At 37.2% G+C, this 12,043-nt stretch overlaps 1 pseudogene; it reads right to left on the bottom strand.

The window, feature by feature from the left end:
- Nucleotides 1-5,688: 5,688 nt before the first annotated feature.
- Nucleotides 5,689-10,630, bottom strand: LOC116133032 (annotated as a pseudogene).
- Between the last annotated feature and the right edge of the window lie 1,413 nt (nucleotides 10,631-12,043).

The following is a 12,043-nucleotide window of genomic DNA, read 5'->3' as shown; positions in this document are numbered from 1 at the left end:
CTTACTTTTTTGAGCTTTCACCTACTCCTTCGCAATGATAACTGAAGTTTTTTGGTTTTTTTGGCATACTCTAATTACGTATCAAAAATACAAGATATAAATATCATTTGTGTTACAATAACGATTCTAATAATATTCATCATCCATATAATTGATGGAGAGGCATGCATGTTGGTAAGTCTTATAGTATTCACTCTTTTTATCTTAACATAATTTTAATTAGACAAACTTGCTTTAGAAATAAATTGGTTGTTGTATAATCACTCCATGAAATGAGATTAATCGCACCACTAAAAAATTTTAAAATTTCACAAACTTTATGTACTTTCTCCCAATCATCTTCTTGGGGACAATAATGATAACTTAGATCCCTTTCTTTCAATCTTGGAAAAACATGTTTGAACTTAATTGTCGTTGCCAACATTTCGTATGTTAAATTCCACCATGTTTTACAATGAAGAATAAACTTTCAAAATGGCAATCAAAGCTGTTGAATAATCTTTGGAAAAACCTTAAGTTGACTCTTTGAGGCATTGATATATGACACTTTATCATAGATGTCGTCAATGATATGTCTGATTTGATAAAGACAATCTTGAACAACCAGGTTCAAGATGTGTGTACAACATCTCGCATGAAACAATTTGCCCCTACAAATGAGCTTCCCCGTAACTTGGAAATTTTCCCTGAGGACTTTAATTGCAACATCATTGCTTGTAGCATAGTCCATTGAGATCGTGTGGACCGTACTTTCAATTTTCCAATCAATCAGGCACTTGTAAATGGCATCAGAAATGTCGACACTGTTACGAGGAGGAGGAAAATGAACAAAATTGAGGACTTGTCTATTCAACTTCCAATTATCATTGATCCAATGCCCAATCAACATTATATACTCCATCTTCTGATTGCCTGATTTCCATAGATTTGTGGTCGAATTGATCTTTCTAACACTCTTCAACAGTGTCTTCAACTTCTGCTTCTCATTTTCGTATACCTTCACACAATCATTTTTGCAGGTATTACATGAAATCAAACTCCATTAAGGAATCACATACTTCATCATGTTGTTCAATCCCTCTTCCTCCACAACTGTAAATGGATGCTCATACATAAGCACACAATGGGCAATAAGTTCCCTCATTTTTAGCATATTGAACTAGCCTCTTAGAGTAGGTAAGATAGTAGATGCAGCTTCATAACTAGTAGTGGGAAAGTTATTTCTCACCTCTTTTGTAGATTTCGTGGACTAAAGCACTAAAAATTGAAGAGGTGGTTTCATGGCTAAATTCGATCGGTGTTAGCTTGAAAGTCTGCAGCGTGAAGCACTCATGAATGTTGTCAATCGATTGGCATTAACGTCTGCGGTGTCTTCGACGGCAAGAAGAACAGAAAAATGTGGCGAGATTTTACGATTGAGGGATTTATAGATTTCACGATTGAGGGATTTATAGATTTCACGATTTAAGGTAAGTGTATTTCAATTTGGGAAGTTTGATTTGGGGGTTTAACTTCCTGTTTTACAACTAATTACATTGGGGGGTTAAATATAGTTTTTACAAATTTTTAAAATTGAAGATAACACTTCAGTCCCCCAAAGTTTATAAAACTCACAAAAGTAACCTTACTTATGCAAGCCACCTCAGGCTCGCGAGCCTATCGAGTTGGGCCTCCTCTTAATCGAACTCGACTCCTTTTAATAGTGAGCTAGAGCTGAGGTGACTCGATTAAGTTCAAGCCGAGCCATAAAACGAGCTTCAGATAAGCTGGGTTGAGCCAGCTCATGAACTAATTGGCTCGTCTGACAACCCTATCTCCAACTTTACACATATGGTAGGCCCAATCAGTTAAAAGGAAGGAAGAATGGCATTTTCCCACCCCAGGTTAGGCCTAAAGATACTTTCCCACTTGAAAGTTTCAAAAAGACACTTTCTCACTCATAATTAAGATCTGTTAGTAAAATTGGCTAACTAACATGGTATAAATAGTGTGAAGACGAAAATACCTTCCCTTTTCTTCTTCTTTCTCCTTCTCTCTTTTTCTCTTCCTTCTCTTTCTCTCCCCCTTCCTTTCTCGAAGACCCTATCTAGCCAAACTTTACCACTCCAATTCTTGAATGGTACATTGCCCATTCTTTTAAGTACTTGCCCATGTTGTACACCGTCGTAGATGTACACGAAAGCGACTTCTTCTCTAAGGCATCCACTGCCTTGCGCCAGGGTGTGTCGTACTCCACGAAAGGCACGATACAATTCTCATTCATGATATCTATGGAGACTTTGATTGGCTTATTGGAAGTAAAAGCCATTAAGTCCTATCCAACACACCTAAAGACCTCTTATGACAAGTTGGCTAAGGAGTTTTAACGGCAATGTTAGCGTCATTATCACAAATACGCACCTTAACTCTAAAGGAGGTTTGTTGAATCCTTGACATTTGTTCACACCTTCAATGAACAAAGCAACGTTGTTCTCTATGAAAAGCACCTCGTACACGTAGAAGTTGGTTCTCATGAGCTCCTTGGCGGAAGCTTCTTTATTAGAGATTCTTCTTCTTTCTCTAGATATTTCGTCAAAATTGGTTGAAAGAACGGCCATTGACGGCAAAATCTTTTTGGCATATTTCATTTAAACAGTGTGAGATTCATAAACGCAAAACCCCCAAAAATCTAGCCTTAGAATTTTCTTTGGTTGAAAAAAAAAAAAAAAATACAAACTGTCCACCATCCAAAAACTTAGACGATGTCTCCAGCGAGATGATTGCAAGAACCTCCCAATTCGGAAAAAAAACCGAAGTAGACTTTAATTAATCAAAATCTTGAATTGAGGACTTTAATTTCTCTCTTCATGCCAGATCGGGCCACCAAAGTTTAGGCATATAGGGTATTGGAGAAGGGAAGGGGCAGAAAAGAGAAGGAAGAGAAAAAGAAAGAAGAAGAAGAAATAAGAAAGGTTAAGAAAAAGAAAAGAGAGGTGGCGAAGAGGAAAGAAGAAGAGAGAGAGTGTATTTTCATCTTTACACTATTTATACCATGTCAGTTAACGAATTTTACTAACAAATCCTAACAATGAGTGAGAAAGTGTTGTTTTGAAACTTTTCTAGTGAGAAAGTGTCTTTAGGCCAAACTTTCGAGGGGAAAATTTCATTCTCTATTAAAAGAAATATGTGGGCTCATCTAGGGCTGCTCAAAATCGAGTGCCCGAACCGGTTCGGTTTTTTTTTAACCGAAATGGAAATTCGATTCAAGCTATAAGCTGAACCGAATTCAAATTGGTTTGTAGCTTATCTGGTTTTGAACCAAACCGAATTTGTAGTTCGGTTCGATTCAAGCAAGTACCCGATTTTGAACCAAATTTGAAATCCCAAAATTACAATTCTACCCTTACTGTAGAATTAAAGATAAAGCACCTCCATTATCTCTTTTTCTTCACCACCCTTTTCCCTCGCTGTTACCTCCCACGTCCACCCTGATCTCCCCCACCCCACCCTCACCATTTTGGTCACCCCTCATATATTCACCTCACCTTATTCCAACCCCATTGTTTACATCCATCACCATCCTAACCGATTTGTGCCTCACCATTTTGATTGTTGTTGGTTGTCTAGATTTTGGAGATCTTTAGGTTTTCTGGTTTAATTTTGCTTGGGTTTCGGAGATATGTGTAGAAGAGAAGTGAAGAGGTAGCTAGATTTAAGAGATTTTTTATTAGAATGGTTGGGTTGTTTTCAATTTTAATTTTAGGCAAAAAAAAAAATTGAATAATATAGAATAAATTTTGGGAAATTTAACTTTATTGGGAATACTACCGAGAGTGAACCAAAACGGACCCTTTTATCTCCTATTGACATAGGAAATGTGTATTGCCATCGCTATTAACGCAACTCTTTCAACACGACAAAGATTCTGGTGGGTTACAGGGGTGTTCAAAAGAACCGTTGGAACCGGAACCGGCGGGTACCCTGAGTTTGGTTCCGGTTCCTACTCAGAACCAGTCGTCAATGGGTAGGTTCGGTTCCAAATTTTTGGAACGTTACTGTGCGGTTCCGGTTCCTATAGTTTGGAACCAGAACCAGAACCAGGAACCAGAACCGAGACTAATATAAAATAAAATTAAAGATAAGGGGGGTAATAAAAACTTTGTAGAAAAAGTAATGTGAATACATTTATATTTTATTTCATAACATTAAAGTAAGTTTGTTTGCCTTTTGAGAATCTACCTTTATAAAGTAATGGAGTTAGTAATTTTGAATTTATAATTTGTAATTTATTTTTGTTAACAAGTGCCAGATGGGGGGTATTTGTAAGTTTTTAAGGGTTTTTTTTGCCATTTTAAAAACTTTTGAGGGTCATGTAATTTTACAGGATACCCAGAACTGGAATCGGAATCGTTGTTACAGTTCTGGTTCTGGGTACCTAGGAATCGGAATGTCGGTTCTTGTTCTGGTTCCAAATTTTAGGAATCGTCGGTTCCGATTCCTTCAAAAAATGTAGGGTACTTGGAAACGAAACCCTATGGGTTACACGCTTCGATTTTTGTTATTTTTTAAACTCTAGAGCTTGAAAGGTGGGCGTCATTGTTGAACTAATTTTCCACATAGGGTTTAGGATAGGTGGTTTAGGATAGGTTTATTATATATTCAGCTTTGACTGCTTTAAAGATTATGATCCACAAAGTTTTTGACCCACTTTAACTGAGATTCCCATCTGCTTTGGTAAAATGCTTAGGCGCTGAAAGATGAATCTCAATAAAATCATAAAATGTGGATTATATAAGGGGAACCACCACCGTCATAATATATTCTTTTTCATTCTCTCTTTGTTGTAAAGCAAGCCTTATATCGTGTAAAGCTCAAGAAAAGCCAACCCACCACCGTCATAATATATTTATGTAAAGTTAAAGAAATTTTTGTCAGTTGTATCAATCCATTAATACATCCACTAACAAAAGCTATAGGTTAAGATGAAGATGAAGCTTTTCCGATGATAACATGCAGTTAATTAGTTCAGATAAGTTGATTTAATCAGTGCGAATGGAAATGATTTAGATAGAAAAGCAAGCCCCCATCCTCATAACTCTATATAAAGTTAAGAAAAGATTATCTTCAACAAAAATAATACGTTTATAACCTCTTTTTACAAACTTTCTCTTATGATTCCGACTCTTTTTACAAACTTCTTTATGATTCCGAATCTTTTTACCAACTTTCCTTATGACCGACGTATAGTTGTGATTAGTCAATTCGCAAATTATCAAACAAAATCTATATACGAGTGATCAATTGTTAACTGCCATGTCAGGATTATGAGAAAAAAATTTGCGAGAAAAATTTGTGGACGTAATTTACTTTATCTTCAATTATATAAGGAGGACCAGAATCTCTGAAAATATTCTTTTTCATTTTCTCTTCGCTGTAAAGCAAGCCTTATATCGTATGAAGTTCAAGAAAAGCCCCCCACCACCGTCATAAGTATTTATTTAAAGTTAAAGAAAATTTTGTCAGTTGTATCAATCCATTAATACATCCACTAAACAAAAGCTTTATAAGGTTAAAGATGAAGATGAAGCTTTTCCGATATTACAAACATAAAATCAAGACTGAAATCTTCTTACTGAGTAAACCCAAAAAGGAAACAAAAATTTAATTTGATTGTCGTGAATGAGTATTAGTATTGGTCTCCTTTGGAGGTTAACTAACGCGTGGTAAGCCTGTGGATCCTTTGGCCAACAAAGAATGATGGTTCCCTTTCTCGATGACCTGCCCTTTGTCTAATACAGCAATGAGATCACAATTTTGTATAGTACTTAATCTATGTGCTACCACTACAGTGGTTCTTCCAATCATCATGTGCTCAAGCGCATCTTGCACTAGTTTCTCTGATTGACTATCGAGCGCACTAGTTGCTTCATCTAATAGTAATACTGTAGCTTTTTCAGTATTGCTCGAGCTAGCGCAATACGGTGCTTTTGACCCCTGATAATTGTAATCCTCTTTCCCCACACAGGTGTCATATCCGGCGTTCAATCCAGCTAGAAATCGTGAGCATTGGCGGCCTTAGCTGCCTCAATTATCTCAAACTCATCCATGTTGTCATCTACACCATAAATAATGTTTTCCCTAATAGTACCAGCAAATAATGTAGGCTCTTGACTAACGAGTGCAATCTGCCTTCTCAATGATTTAAGATTGTATGTCTAATCCCGGCCATCAATTTTTACTATACCCTTTGAAGGATCATAAAAACGTTCGATTAAACTAATAATCGTTGATTTCCCAGACCCACTTTGCCCTACCAATGCCATTGATTTCCCAGCTTCAATGTTGATAGAAAAGCCTTTGAAAATCATCACATCAGGTCTAGCAGGATATGCAAAATGTACATCTTGAAGTTCTATATGACTGTTATTTTTTCAGCCTTGTAGCCTTCAGAATCATCAGGCTGAATTCTTGTATACCGCTCCAATATAGCGAAGACTAACCTTACAGCATCTGAGCCTCTGGCAAGATCTGTGGAGATGCTTCCAGCAGTAGCTATGAGATAGCCACTGGTCAGAAGGATCATGAAGGTCTGCAAAAAGCCCTCGGAAGTGATGTAGCCCTCTTTCGGAGTCTGCCACCATACCAAAAATCCAAAGCCCAAGTGCAAGATGTTAGGCTTTGTGAGAAGGCAAGGCCTTTTCCAGAATACCATGACTGTTCGACAGTCTCCATTCTTGGCTTCCTGGGCCTTTCCTAGCATCTTCAGGATTTTGTCTTGAGAGGAGAAGGCGTGATAGTTCTCAAGTTGGAAACAGCCTCACCAGCAAGCTTGCTGCTCTCTTCTTGCGCTTTAATGGCCTTCTTTGACATATTTTTAGTAGAACCTTCCTAGTATAAAAGCATACTATGATGAGGGCTGGACTGCTATCATCACCAAAGCAAGCCTCCATGCAATGACTAAACCCATAGTGAAAGCTACGGCTACAGCCGATACAGTTTGTACAATGAGAGACATGCGATCACCCACTAAAGATCTCCCCTGCAACGAGGTTCAAAGTTTACATTAATCTTCCTAATCATATGAAATATCAATTGGGAACTGTAAATTAATACATACCACATTTGCATCTTTGGCTAATCGGGAACAAATAGCACCACTGGAATTTCATCTTGACAAACCATCTCACTTTAAAAGTGAGTATCTTTGATAACATTCTCTCTCTGATCCTCTTGGTTAAGTGTTCACCCATATAAGAAAAATTGTAATGGGCTAATCAACAAACAAAGAGAGAGAACATGCTAACCAATCAAACTCAAAGCATAAATCTTCGTTTCCTTAATCTCATTGTGATCCTTCAAGAAAAACACCAATACATAGAACCTATGGTAAATGAAACCACAGGTTGCACCGCACCAGACAAGATTGCACTTAAACACCCCAAGCTTGCCTGCTTCCATTCAGGTAGATTCAAAGCTAACAATCTTCTAAATGATGGCACAGGCACCTTGTTCTTGTAATCTTCTCGATTGCCTTTTCTTTTCATCATCATCTTCTCTTCTAAGGTTAACATCCAAGCTGATCTGGAAGATGAGCCATTCATGGATGAAGAATTGAGATTTGTCATCATCATCTCTTCTTGGGTTGTTGTTTGTTCTTTTCACGTTTATTGTAGCGAACAAGGGAAGTATAAAGACCGTTTCGTCTTGCAAAAGCTCGTCATGTGAACCTGTTTCCATGACATGGCCGTTTTGCATGACAGCAATCATGTCGGCGTAGCGGATGGTGGAGAGACAGTGAGCTATGATGATAGTGGTGCATCAATAGAGGCGGTTGTCAAAGGCTTCTTGGACCACAGCTCAGATTCAGAGTCGAGGGCACTTGTTGCCTCATCCAAAAGAAGGATTCTAGGTGCTTTGATTATTGCTCGTGCAATAGCAATTCTTTGTTTTTGCCCACCAGACATTTGAACTCCTCTCTCTCCCACTGTTCATATGATGATAAACTTAAGCACAACGAGCTCAACATTTTTTACTTTTATTCAACTATTTTGCATATCAAGATTCAAGAAATGTACTACTAATTTTAAAGTCTTAGATGGTGGGCTAATTCATTAAGTGGGCGACAATCAAACTAACCTCAGTTTCATATTGCTGAGGCAACTGAGAGATGAAATTATGAGCATTTGAAGCTTGGCAGCTTCAATAACCTCTCCATTGTGGCATCTTCTTTGCCAAAAAGTATGTTTTCTTAATTGTTGTTGAAAATAGTGCAGGCTCTTGGCTCACCAAACCCATTTTTGACCTGAACCATTTCAGTTGTATTTTATGAAAACAACTCCATCAAGAAATTTCACCTCTAAGTGGGTCATAAAAACTTTGTATAGTGAAATACTGTGGATTTCCCTGAGCCACTGCCTCCCACTAAGGCTACTGTCTTTCCTGCTGGAACTTTTAGTTAAGTCTTTGAAGATTATGCTTCAGGCCTGACGGGTATGAAAATCTACGTGTCTAAACTCAACTTCACCAGAAACATTCTCCAGAACTTGACCTTCCACGTTGTCCGAATCAATCTTGGGAATTCTTTTATTACCTCCATTTACGTTCTCCCGGGACAATTGCTTCGATATGGACTTTAAGTGAGATAAACCAGGTCCCAACGCCCTGATCAACAACAAAAATATTTTTTTCATACATCTAATATATATATATATATGTGTGTGTGTGTGTTGTGTGATGTTTTTTCAATTGTATTTTTGTATTTCTGTTAAGTCAAAAAGTAATACTTACCAGCCACCAACGACAATGGCAGAGGCCACAGCATAGACGGTCCTCCCTTAGCACCATGGTACATGACCATTCTACTGCTGTAATAAGCTATGGAAGACCAAATAGCATAAACGATGTTGTTGTTCCAACAGCCCAGCCTTTAGCCAAGCCTGCTTTCACCACAAATTGACAAAGTTTCAAGGGCCGAAGAGAACTCGTTGATGGTTTTGGTTTCACCAACAAATGAATAAACAGTTGTTATAGAAGAGATTGCCTGTTCCGCAACTGTCCCAGCCTTGTTGTACTCTTCTGCCATCTTCCTTGCTAATTCATCACAGTTTCCACAAATCATTCCAGGAATTACCAGAAGCAGAGCAGTGGGAAATATAACAATGGTTAACCTCCACGACATCAAGAATCCTACTAAATAGCTTCCGATAAATGTTGCAGCATTGGCCAAAAACTTTGGGAGCTGTCACAGATTCAGGAGTTAATTTGTACATATTTCAAATAGTTCTTTATACATAAGTATGAGATTGATGATGAAAACCTTTTCACTTATAACATCTTGAATGACAAGAGTATCATTAGAGACGCTAGTGATGACTGCTGCAGTGCTGGTGACATGCAAATCGAAGTATTCAACATCTTGCCTTAATACTGCTTTTCAATATTTAGCTCTCGTTCTTGTGGCTTTCCTTTCACCTGTTCTTGTCCAACAATATCCCTCTACCATTTCCCAAAAGTTAATAACGTATGGAAACTACCATCAATCTATGAAAGAAAAACAAAGTATGTATTGATAAATTAAAGAAATAAATGATAAAATTTGGAACCCACCTAGGAAACCAGCAAGCCATCCCCACAAGCTATGTACAACATATACACTGAATTCTGCCACCACAATAGAAAATCCAGTTAGTGTTTTATGTTTCCAGGTCCCAAAGAAATAAAGAAATAAAGAAATTACTAAACAATAAGTATGATGAAACCTTGTTAATGTCATGGATGAACAACTCTTTGTTATCAGTTGACGCAGTGCCAAAATTGTTCATAACTTCACCCATCACAAAACACCACTAAAGGGCCAGTGAAGCCATCACAAACAGCTCTGATGAATCCCAGAGACATCAAAAACATATCCACACCGTCTGCATGCATGAAAATGGACAGTACAGACCGTTCTTCTCTTCACCTCGCTGCTTTCTTTCTCCTCCCATTTTCACACAAAATTAAACCAAAACAAAAAGGTCTTCTGCTATGGCTTACAAAATGATTTTACAGTTCAGCATGCATATGGACTGGTCAAAGATTCAGAGGTCTGTGTGATTTTACATTAATTGAACATGTTCCACTTCCAAGGGAGCTCAATGATTGTTTAATAGTTTCTTCTAATTTAATCACTTGGATATTCTTGATTCTAGAACGTGAATTTGTGATTCCCGAATCCTCATGGATTCATTAATTATCAATTTTGGATTAAATTAGTTAAATTAAGGAAAATAATCTCTATTACTGCTTGATACTTTTGTCTAATCCTCCCTTAAATTACTCATTTCTGGTAGCCATCCACTAAAAAAATATATAATTGACAATAATTAATGTAAGTAATCAACACCATGTGCTTTTCCTTAACACTAAAGCAAGCCTCCATGCAAGGACTAATCCCAAAGCGAAAGCCATGGATACAGCGGACACAGTAGTACAAGGAGAGACATACTATTACCCATTAAAGATTCCCCTGCAACAAATCAAATAAATTTCCATATTCAGTGTTAAATTAATCTTACTACCTTATAACATATTTAGTTTTAAAACTTTAAATTAGTACGTACCACATTGCATCTTTTGCTAGTCGGGAGCAAATAGCCCACCAGATGTTCATCTTTATCAAACCATCCAACTTCAAAAGTGAGTATCTTTGAAAGCATCTCTCTTGATCCTCTTGGTTAAGCGTTCACCCATGTAAGCAAAATTCTAATGTTGGCATAAATAACCAATGAAGTGAACCCTGCTAAACCAATCAAACACCAAGCATAAAGCTTGTCGTTTCTTTTAATCTGATCAGTGATCTTTTAGAAAGAAACATTTACCGTAGACCCAATGATAAAGGAATAAAAAGGTTGCACAGCACCGAAGAAGATTGCACTTAAACACCCCAAGCTTGCTTGCTTCCGTTCTGGTACATTCAACGCGAACAATCTCTAAATGATGGCATTGGCAACTTGATCTTGTAGTCATCTACCTTGCTCTTTCTTTGATCATCATCATCATCATCTTTTGGGGTTTAAACCAAGCTTGATTTGAAAGATGAGCCATTCTGGATAAAGAAGTAAGGTTTATCAACACAGTCTCTTCTGGGGTTGTTAGCTTAGCTCTTTTTCAGTTTGTTGAAGAGGTAGTCCATAGCTTCATTGCCTTATTCACCCGTTCCTTGGGCAAGCACATCTCTTCACATGAATATGAATATTGAACAAGTTTATATAAATCTTCATGAATGCTGAGGTCAGAGTATCCATATGTGTCCAGCAGCAATAGCAAAAAGAACATTTTCCTCTGCCAGTTTATTCTCTTTCAACTCCTTAATTTCAGCCACCAAAGCTGCAAAATAAATAAGGACTTTGAGAAAAAGAGCAAAGTGGAAACAATACGTAGAAGCAACTCTAGGCATCCTCTGTAAACTATATTTCAGACACTTAAGACTCCATTAAAGCCAGCTCAAATGTTATAGAACCATTCTTCAATGCTTCTCAGTCAGAAAATGTTACATGTCAATAAATATTGCATAAACACTACAGACAGAAACTTAAAACATAACAGAAAATTTATTTTTATAAAAAGCATCTGAAGTGGACACTATAAAATTCAAGCTGAAATTATAGCTTCTAATTAAGTATATACACACAAAAACTCTTTTGAATCAATTGTCACTTATCTTATAATAGTAACCAGGGAAAAGGCAAATATGAGTGTCAGAACCAGAGACCACTATCAACATTTCTTGCTCTGAAATCTTAATAGATATAACCCCATATAAATGCAATGACTAGAAGCAACAATACTTCCAGACATGTCACATAACCTCATGCAGTGTGACATTATCCTCTAAACATACAATGTAAGTCGCAAACAAAGCGATCAAACATAGATGTTTGCCTCCTCATAATTAAATGGCACCATTGTTGAAAATGTTGACAAGCAAGCTGACAAAAATGAGAGCAACATACCATAACCAAGGGAAGTGAATATTGTCAACAGTATAGGATCCATGACAGAGATTTTCAAAAAAAAGCAACTT

Source organism: Pistacia vera, unplaced genomic scaffold, assembly GCF_008641045.1.
Source record: "Pistacia vera cultivar Batoury unplaced genomic scaffold, PisVer_v2 Contig265, whole genome shotgun sequence".
NCBI classification, from domain to species: domain Eukaryota; kingdom Viridiplantae; phylum Streptophyta; class Magnoliopsida; order Sapindales; family Anacardiaceae; genus Pistacia; species Pistacia vera.
The sequence above is the reverse complement of the archived record's forward strand: the minus strand, read 5'-3'. Positions and strand labels throughout refer to the sequence as shown.